At 49.0% G+C, this 9,680-nt stretch overlaps 1 long non-coding RNA gene across 1 annotated transcript; it reads left to right on the top strand.

Moving 5' to 3' along the window:
* Positions 1 to 220: 220 nt before the first annotated feature.
* On the top strand, positions 221 to 622 carry LOC144525686 (uncharacterized). Its single transcript, XR_013502699.1, has 2 exons — positions 221 to 329; positions 425 to 622. It is a non-coding gene; the product is annotated as an uncharacterized LOC144525686 (long non-coding RNA).
* The last annotated feature ends 9,058 nt before the right edge of the window (positions 623 to 9,680 follow it).

The raw sequence follows: 9,680 nt of genomic DNA, 5'->3' as shown, positions 1-9,680 counted from the left end.
TACTTTAGTTACTCCGCTACATTCATCTGAAGTCTCTTTATATAGACCTTAGCTTTTTCACTGTAAAGCCAGCTAACCCTAACTGTCATGTTCGTTTTCATACGATATCATACAAACGCGTTCATGAGAATGCGTCTCTTGAGTTGTAGAAAATAAGTATTACAACAACAAGAACTGTTGATTTCAGTTTGACTTTGAACCAGTCTTTCTCCTCCAGGAGGGTACGTGGCTGTGGACTGATGGATCCAAATTCGACTACAAAAGCTTTGCCGCGGGGCAGCCTGACAACGCCGGTGGAGTGGAGAACTGTCTGGAGATGAACTGGGGAGGTACAAAAACATTTTAAACATCTTGTGGTATGTTGCACTGTTAAAAATAAAAGCTGGACATTAAAAGGACATTGGTTGGAAACCTCTCTCCGCAGGAAACGGATGGAACAACGGGGTTTGTACTTTCCCGCTGTCATTCATGTGCTCCAAGACCAGCGTGTAACTACCGCGCCATCATGATGCCTCTAAGATCATTTATTCCCAAAACTGATGTGTTCTTTATTCATCTGATTTCCTTTATTATATAATCAAATAAGCATTCAAAAATAAAAGACATGTTGTCACAAAAACAGTGTCTGGTCCTGTTGTTGTTGTTTTCTAAAAGGAACAAATCATTAATACGTATTCTGGGGACTTGAACTCTCAACCTTTGGGTCTAAAGACAAGAGCTGATCTCAGTGACGTATTGGCCAGGTGATGAGACAGCTGGCTTCATGACATCACGTAGATGATGTGCAGGACTTTAGTTACTAGTTACTTTAGTTACTAGTTACTTTAGTTACTCCGCTACATTCATCTGTTCCAGCTTTAGTTACTAGTTACTTTAGTTACTAGTTACTTTAGTTACTAGTTACTTTGGTTACTCCGCTACATTCATCTGTTCCAGCTTTAGTTACTAGTTACTTTAGTTACTAGTTACTTTAGTTACTCCGCTACATTCATCTGTTCCAGCTTTAGTTACTAGTTACTTTAGTTACTCCACTACATTCATCTGTTCCAGCTTTAGTTACTAGTTACTTTGGTTACTCCGCTACACTCATCTGTTCCAGCTTTAGTTACTAGTTACTTTGGTTCACTAGTTACTTTAGTTACTAGTTACTTTAGTTACTCCGCTACATTCATCTGTTCCAGCTTTAATTACTAGTTACTTTAGTTACTCCACTACATTCATCTGTTACAGCTTTAGCAGGAGAGGAAGGGGGGAGAGGAGGAGGAGAGGAGGAGAGGAGGAGAGGAGGGGAGGAGGAGGAGGAGGAGGAGAGAGGAGGGGAGGGAGGAGGAGGAGGAGAGGAGAGGAGGAGGAGAGGGAGAGGAGGAGGAGGAGAGGAGAGGAGGAGAGGAGGAGAGGAGGAGAGGAGAGAGGAGGAGAGGAGGAGGGAGGAGAGGAGGAGAGGAGAGGAGTAGAAGAGGAGGAGGAGAGGAGAGGAGGAGAGGAGGAGAGGAGGAGGAGAGGAGAGGAGGAGAGAGAGGGAGAGGAGGAGGAGAGGAGAGGAGGAGGGGGAGAGGAGGAGGAGGAGGGAGGGAGAGGGAGGAGAGGAGGAGGAGGAGGAGAGGAGGAGGAGGAGAGGAGGAGAGGAGAGGAGAGAGAGGAGGAGAGGAGGAGGAGGAGGGGAGGAGAGGAGGAGAGGAGGAGGAGAGGAGGAGGAGGAGAGGAGAGGGAGGAGGGAAGGAGGAGAGGAGGAGAGGAGAGGGAGGAGAGGAGGGGAGGAGGAGAGGAGGAGGGGAGGAGAGGAGAGGAGAGGAGGAGAGGAGGAGGAGAGGAGGAGGAGAGGAGAGGAGGGGAGGAGGGGAGGAGAGGAGGGGAGGAGGAGAGGAGGGGAGGAGAGGAGGAGAGGAGAGGAGGAGAGAAGGAGAGGAGGAGAGGAGAGGAGGAGAGGAGGAGGAGGAGGAGGGGGAGGAGGAGAGGAGGAGAGGAGAGGAGGAGGAGGAGGAGGAGGAGAGGAGGAGAGGAGGAGGAGGAGAGGAGGAGGGGGAGGAGGAGAGGAGGAGGAGGAGGAGGAGGAGGGGGAGGAGAGGAGAGGAGGAGGAGGAAGAGGAGGAGAGGAGGAGGAGAGGAGGAGAGGAGGAGAGGAGGAGGAGGAGAGGAAGGGAGGAGAGGAGGAGGAGAGGAGGAGGAGAGGAGGAGGAGGAGAGGAGAGGAGGAGGAGGAGGAGGAGAGAGGAGGAGGAGGAGAGGAGGAGGAGGAGAGGAGGAGGAGAGGAGGAGCTCACAGCTGGTAGCTCTCCAGCTGTTAGCCACGGCTCACGGCTAGCTGTCATTAAGCTGGATAATGTTCTTTAATGTCAGATGTGTTTATTCTCATTGAAAGAACATGAAGGGAAACGAGGCGACTATGACTTTATAACAGTTTGTGGCGGGTTACTCTGATCATTGTTGATGTCAGTGCTGCTAGTGAGCACTTCAGCTTTCTGCTAGAGCTTTAGCTGCTCAGTTTTAGTGCTAGCTGCTGCCTGGATCTGTCCCTACAGAAGGTTTACAGAAGATCTACGACTCCAACTATTATTATACTATCCATTACAGCAATAGTAGGATAATTAGCCTTTGAAAAGATATTCACTATTTAATAGTTTGTTCTTCACTTAACAGGTCCATCATTCACAGGCTCTTAACACTAAGCCAACATGGCCATGGGTAGTGGTGCAGGAGGCTGCACTTGTATGGCAGGGCTGGGAGAAGTGTGCCCATGCCGCAGCACTAATGTTCTCACTCCTAGCTGCTGGTGAGCACAGAGACGGACGGCATGCACAGACAAAGCATGTGCATGGGAAGAGCCAAGGCAAAAACTCGTGACATATGATCTATCAAACATCTTTCAAAATAAGGAGAAAGATGAAAAAAAACAGGACAAGCACCATCACATGAAAGCATCCACTGATGAGCTCTAGCTACAGCTCCACCACGGTGAAAACCAGGAGGCCATCCCTAAGAAAAGGCCATTCTATCAGATACATGCCCAAGACTGTACTGAGATGGACATGCCACCACCTCTTCCTACGCTGTACTCAAGCACCAGGCTTGAACTGATGTGCTCGCACTGCTGGGAGGAGGCTGCTAGGATTTTTTGAGGAGCTGCCTCTCACTCCTGAGCAGGTAAGATATGAAGAAGACTTCTTTAACAGTGGTTCTCAAACTTTTTCTTGTCATTTCCCACCTTGAAGGCTGGTAATTGTCAAGCTCCACTTGTACCACATCATGCTTTTGTAATAATTACCATTACAACCCTTTTGATGATTTGGTTATTTTTGGAGTGTTTGTTAGCTGAGAAGACAAGAGAGCAGAGAAAGTCCAGGGTATGGTTTGATCAGAGAGCAGGAGAGTTACCATCAGCATTTCATGAGGCAGCCAGGACAAAGCCTTCAATGAACAGCAGCAACCAGGTATACAGTTTAGAAAGTAAGACATATTAACATGCCTTTTTCTTGCAATTCCATCATGAATACACTCCAGGAATTATATTTTTATGTAACAGTGCTATAGTATATTTGGGACAGTGAAGGCTAGTTGGTTTTACATAAAGTTTGAAATACCATTGCTGACAGACTTACATGTTTTCATCAGATGGGGTCAGCAAAATGAAGACAGGGAGTCGTACCTGAAGACCATGCGAGATCTCCATGTGAACTTCAGCATTACAGCATCAGGGCTCATTATCAACCCGACCTACCGTGGCTAGGAGCATCGCCAGATGGTGGGTGACCTGTGATTGCCATGGAAGTGGTGTGCTTGAAATAAAATGTCCTTTTTAATGCTAATGGCCGTGCTTTCAAGGAATGTGTCAGCGATCCACATTTCTGCCTTACTGTGACTGCGGAAGGTATGACCTCAAGCAAGATCATAGTTACATGTACCAACTGCAGGCCCAAATGCGTGTAGCTGAGGTAATGTACGGAGATTTTGCTGTGTGGACACCACAAGAAGTTTTTATGCAACAAGTCCAATTTGATCAATACTTTTTTGATGAGGCCTACACTAGTGGAAGAGTTCATTAGAACAGGGGTACTGCCTGAGCTGTTGGGTAAATGGGTTTACTGTGCCACACCTCTCAAGTGCCAATGTTACTGTGGAAAACCCTGTTGATGACACAGACATCCTCTCCTGCACATCTGAGCAATGCAAATTGCATGTATAGTAGTTGTTCATTGTAAGAGTCCACACAAATACTAAAGAGGTACTACATACATTACAATTTACAAGGAAAGCAATTGTATCACCTCTCTACTCTGTAGGGACGACAGATGGGCAGATGTTACAAAGAGCACAGCACACTGTTACCATTTTGGCACGGAGGGCTGTCCTTAAGCTAGCTACGGCTTGGCAGAGGGATCCCTAAGAAAAGGCCATTCTATCAGATACATGCCCAAGACTGTACAGATGGACATGCCACCACCTCTTCCTACGCTGTACTCAAGCACCAGGCTTGAACTGGATGTGCTCGCACTGCTGGAGGAGGCTGCTAGGATTTTTTGAGGAGCTGCCTCTCACTCCTGAGCAGGTAAGATATGAAGAAGACTTCTTTAACAGTGGTTCTCAAACTTTTTCTTGTCATTTCCCACCTTGAAGGCTGGTAATTGTCAAGCTCCACTTGTACCACATCATGCTTTTTGTAATAATTACCATTACAACCCTTTTGATGATTTGGTTATTTTTGGAGTGTTTGTTAGCTGAGAAGACAAGAGAGCAGAGAAAGTCCAGGGTATGGTTTGATCAGAGAGCAGGAGAGTTACCATCAGCATTTCATGAGGCAGCCAGGACAAAGCCTTCAATGAACAGCAGCAACCAGGTATACAGTTTAGAAAGTAAGACATATTAACATGCCTTTTTTCTTGCAATTCCATCATGAATACACTCCAGGAATTATATTTTTATGTAACAGTGCTATAGTATATTTGGGACAGTGAAGGCTAGTTGGTTTTACATAAAGTTTGAAATACCATTGCTGACAGACTTACATGTTTTCATCAGATGGGGTCAGCAAAATGAAGACAGGGAGTCGTACCTGAAGACCATGCGAGATCTCCATGTGAACTTCAGCATTACAGCATCAGGCTCATTATCAACCCGACCTACCGTGGCTAGGAGCATCGCCAGATGGTGTGGTGACCTGTGATTGCCATGGAAGTGGTGCGCTTGAAATAAAATGTCCTTTAATGCTAATGGCCGTGTTTCAAGGAATGTGTCAGCGATCCACATTTCTGCCTTACTGTGACTGCGGAAGGTATAACCCTCAAGCAAGATCATAGTCACATGTACCAACTGCAGGCCCAAATGCGTGTAGCTGAGGTAATGTACGGAGATTTTGCTGTGTGGACACCACAAGAAGTTTTTATGCAACAAGTCCAATTTGATCAATACTTTTTTGATGAGGCCTACACTAGTGTACTAGGGGTACTGCCTGAGCTGTTGGGTAAATGGGTTACTGTGCCACACCTCTCAAGTGCCAATGTTACTGTGGAAACCCTGTTGATGACACAGACATCCTCTCCTGCACATCTGAGCAATGCAAATTGCATGTATAGTAGTTGTTCATTGTAAGAGTCCACACAAATACTAAAGAGGTACATACATGTACATTACAATTTACATAGGAAAGCAATTGTATCACCTCTCTACTCTGTAGGGACGACAGATGGGCAGATGTTACAAAGAGCACAGCACACTGTTACCATTTTGGCAATGGAGGGCTGTCCTTGCGCGCCGGCTTGGCAGAGGGACAGAGGGATGGCGGTCTGAAGAACAGTGTACTTATTCCTCACCAGGCCAATGACTCGCTTCCACGTGGATCCTGACGGCCGTGAGTCCCCAGTTGCCCCCCTAGTTGCCTCTAGCTCCAGTGGATGCATCTGTTGCCTTTGGTAAACGCTGGTATTTTCATCCATCCATCCATCCATCCATCTTCATCCGCTTATCCGGGTCGGGTCGCGGGGTAGCAGCTCCAGCAGGGGACCCCAAACTTCCCTTTCCCCAGGCCACATTAACCAGCTCCGACTGGGGGATCCCGAGGCGTTCCCAGGCCAGGCTGGAGATATAATCCCTCCACCTAGTCCTGGTCTTCCCTCGGGCCTCCTCCCAGCTGGACGTCCCTCCACCTAGTCCTGGGTCTTCCCCGAGGCCTCCTCCCAGCTGGACGTGCCTCCACCTAGTCCTGGGTCTTCCCCGAGGCCTCCTCCCAGCTGGACGTGCCCTCCACCTAGTCCTGGGTCTCCCCCGAGGCCTCCTCCCAGCTGGACGTCCCTCCACCTAGTCCCTGGGTCTTCCCCGAGGCCTCCTCCCAGCTGGACGTGCCTCCACCTAGTCCTGGGTCTCCCCCGAGGCCTCCTCCCAGCTGGACGTGCCTCCACCTAGTCCTGGGTCTTCCCCGAGGCCTCTCCCAGCTGGACGTCCCTCCACCTAGTCCCTGGGTCTTCCCCGAGGCCTCCTCCCAGCTGGACGCCCCCTCCACCTAGTCCTGGGTCTTCCCCGAGGCCTCCTCCCAGCTGGACGTCCCCTCCACCTAGTCCTGGGTCTTCCCCGAGGCCTCCTCCCAGCTGGACGTGCTCCACCTAGTCCTGGGTCTTCCCCGAGGCCTCCTCCCAGCTGGACGTCCCTCCACCTAGTCCTGGGTCTCCCCCGAGGCCTCCTCCCAGCTGGACGTCCCTCCACCTAGTCCTGGGTCTTCCCCGAGGCCTCCTCCCAGCTGGACGTCCCTCCACCTAGTCCTGGGTCTCCCCGAGGCCTCCTCCCAGCTGGACGTCCCTCCACCTAGTCCTGGGTCTTCCCCGAGGCCTCCTCCCAGCTGGACGTCCCCTCCACCTAGCCCTGGGTCTTCCCCCGAGGCCTCCTCCCAGCTGGACGCCCCTCCACCTAGTCCTGGGTCTTCCCTCGAGGCCTCCTCCCAGCTGGACGTCCCCTCCACCTAGTCCTGGGTCTTCCCGAGGCCTCCTCCCAGCTGGACGTCCCTCCACCTAGTCCTGGGTCTCCCCCGAGGCCTCCTCCCAGCTGGACGTCCTCTCCACCTAGTCCTGGGTCTTCCTCGAGGCCTCCTCCCAGCTGGACGTCCCTCCACCTAGTCCTGGGTCTTCCCGAGGCCTCTCCCAGCTGGACGTCCCTCCACCTAGTCCTGGTCTTCCCCGAGGCCTCCTCCCAGCTGGACGGCTCCACCTAGTCCTGGGTCTTCCCCGAGGCCTCCTCCCAGCTGGACGTCCCTCCACCTAGTCCTGGGTCTTCCCCGAGGCCTCCTCCCAGCTGGACGTCCCTCCACCTAGTCCTGGGTCTTCCCCGGGGCCTCCTCCCAGCTGGACGTGCCTGGAACACCTCCCTAGGGAGGCGCCCAGGGGGCATCCTTACCAGATGCCCGAACCACCTCAACTGGCTCCTTTCGACGTGAAGGAGCAGCGGCTCTACTCCGAGCTCCTCACGGATAACTGAGCTTCTCACCCTATCTCTAAGGGAGACGCCAGCTACCCTCCTGAGGAAACCCATTTCGCCGCTTGATTTTCAATTGAGCACAATACAGACTCACTGTCTCCTTCCCACTGAAGCCTCTATCAGCTAGAATGACTCTCTAGAATCTCCTGGTGACAGTTTATCAAGAAAGCCACAATCTCCCGTTATGTGTTTGTCACTTGTGCGACCACACCGTCCTTTTGACCCATAAGATATGACACCTTGTGGTGTTGTTGAGATCAGGAGCAGTGTTGGGGAAGGAGGAACGTGCTCTGGTTTATTGACATTTCTTTAAACCAATCACAATCATCGTGGGCGGGGCTGTTTATTTGTGTGTATATATATTTATAGTCATTAGTACTAAATAAAACACTTTGACACGATGGATCCTCTGCACTTTATTCAATGATAAACTTCATCTTGTGATATTTGTATGACGGTTATGACATATTGGGATGAAAGTCTTGCTGTAGGTTGACTCATACAGTAATCTGAAGAACTGTACAACATGCTGTGTGTGAATGTACAGAAATACTTTGTTTTGCAGCAAAATACACAAACAGTATGACAGAGATGCTAATTGGTCCCGTATGAAAGTACACACAATGAGTAATAATATTCTAATGCAGGGTTCAACAATAAGGTTTTGTTGTCTGTGTGTGTGTGTGTGTGTGTGTGTGTCTCTGTGGGTGTGTGTGTGTGTGTGTGTCTCTGTGTGTGTGTGTGTGTGTGTGTGTGTGTGTGTGTGTGTGTGTGTGTGTGTGTGTGTGTGTGTGTGTGTGTGTGTCTCTGTGTGTGTGTGTGTGTGTCTGTGGGTGTGTGTGTGTGTGTGTGTGTCTCTGTGGGTGTGTGTGTGTGTGTGTGTGTGTGTCTCTGTGTGTGTGTGTGTGTGTGTCTCTGTGGGTGTGTGTGTGTCTCTGTGTGTGTGTGTGTGTGTGTGTCTCTGTGTGTGTGTGTCTGTGTGTGTGTGTGTGTGTGTGTGTGTGTCTCTGTGTGTGTGTGTGTCTCTGTGTGTGTGTGTGTGTGTGTGTGTGTGTGTGTGTGTGTGTGTGTGTGTGTGTGTGTGTGTGTGTGTGTGTGTGTCTGTGTGTGTGTGTGTGTGTGTGTGTGTGTGTGTGTGTGTGTGTGTGTCTGTGTGTGTGTGTGTGTGTGTGTGTGTGTGTCTCTGTGTGTGTGTGTGTGTGTGTGTGTGTGTTGTGTTGTGTTGAACCCTGTAATGTAAGTATTTAGAAACTATTGTACATAAATACAAATGGAGAAACTAAAGAAACACATGATGCATATTAAACAACAGACTGGGAAATCCATACAGCAGTTACATATCATGTTTAATAATCTATATACAGTGGTAGCCGTGGCAGAGACTGCTGCATCTGTACTGTCTCAACTATTATACAGAAACTCAGATATATGACAAACAGCTGGAGAGACTTTAGAAAATAACTTAAATGGTAACCGTTTGGACTCTATGTCTCCATGTTTCTGTGTCTAAGTGTCTGATGGAAAGGATCCCTACAGAGATAGAGCTTTTAGTTTAACATGAAACAGCCCCGAAATCACCATCACCAAACCCACCAGACTCCATGTAAATAATCAGGACTTTTAGCGTGTATAGAGCCAGCATATCTCCACCAGACTCCATGTAAATAATCAGGACTTTTAGCGTGTATAGAGCCAGCATATCTCCACCAGACTCCATGTAAATAATCAGGACTTTTAGCGTGTATAGAGCCAGCATATTTCCACCAGACTCCATGTAAATAATCAGGACTTTTAGCGTGTATAGAGCCAGCATATCTCCACCAGACTCCATGTAAATAATCAGGACTTTTAGCGTGTATAGAGCCAGCATATTTCCACCAGACTCCATGTAAATAATCAGGACTTTTAGCGTGTATAGAGCCAGCATATCTCCACCAGACTCCATGTAAATAATCAGGACTTTTAGCGTGTATAGAGCCAGCATATCTCCACCAGACTCCATGTAAATAATCAGGACTTTTAGCGTGTATAGAGCCAGCATATTTCCACCAGACTCCATGTAAATAATCAGGACTTTTAGCGTGTATAGAGCTAGCATATCTCCACCAGACTCCATGTAAATAATCAGGACTTTTAGCGTGTATAGAGCCAGCATATCTCCACCAGACTCCATGTAAATAATCAGGACTTTTAGCGTGTATAGAGCCAGCATATCTCCACCAGACT

The sequence above is a fragment of the Sander vitreus genome, chromosome 11 (genome assembly GCF_031162955.1).
Source record: "Sander vitreus isolate 19-12246 chromosome 11, sanVit1, whole genome shotgun sequence".
NCBI lineage: Eukaryota > Metazoa > Chordata > Actinopteri > Perciformes > Percidae > Sander > Sander vitreus.
This window is presented reverse-complemented; position numbering and strand designations above follow the sequence as displayed.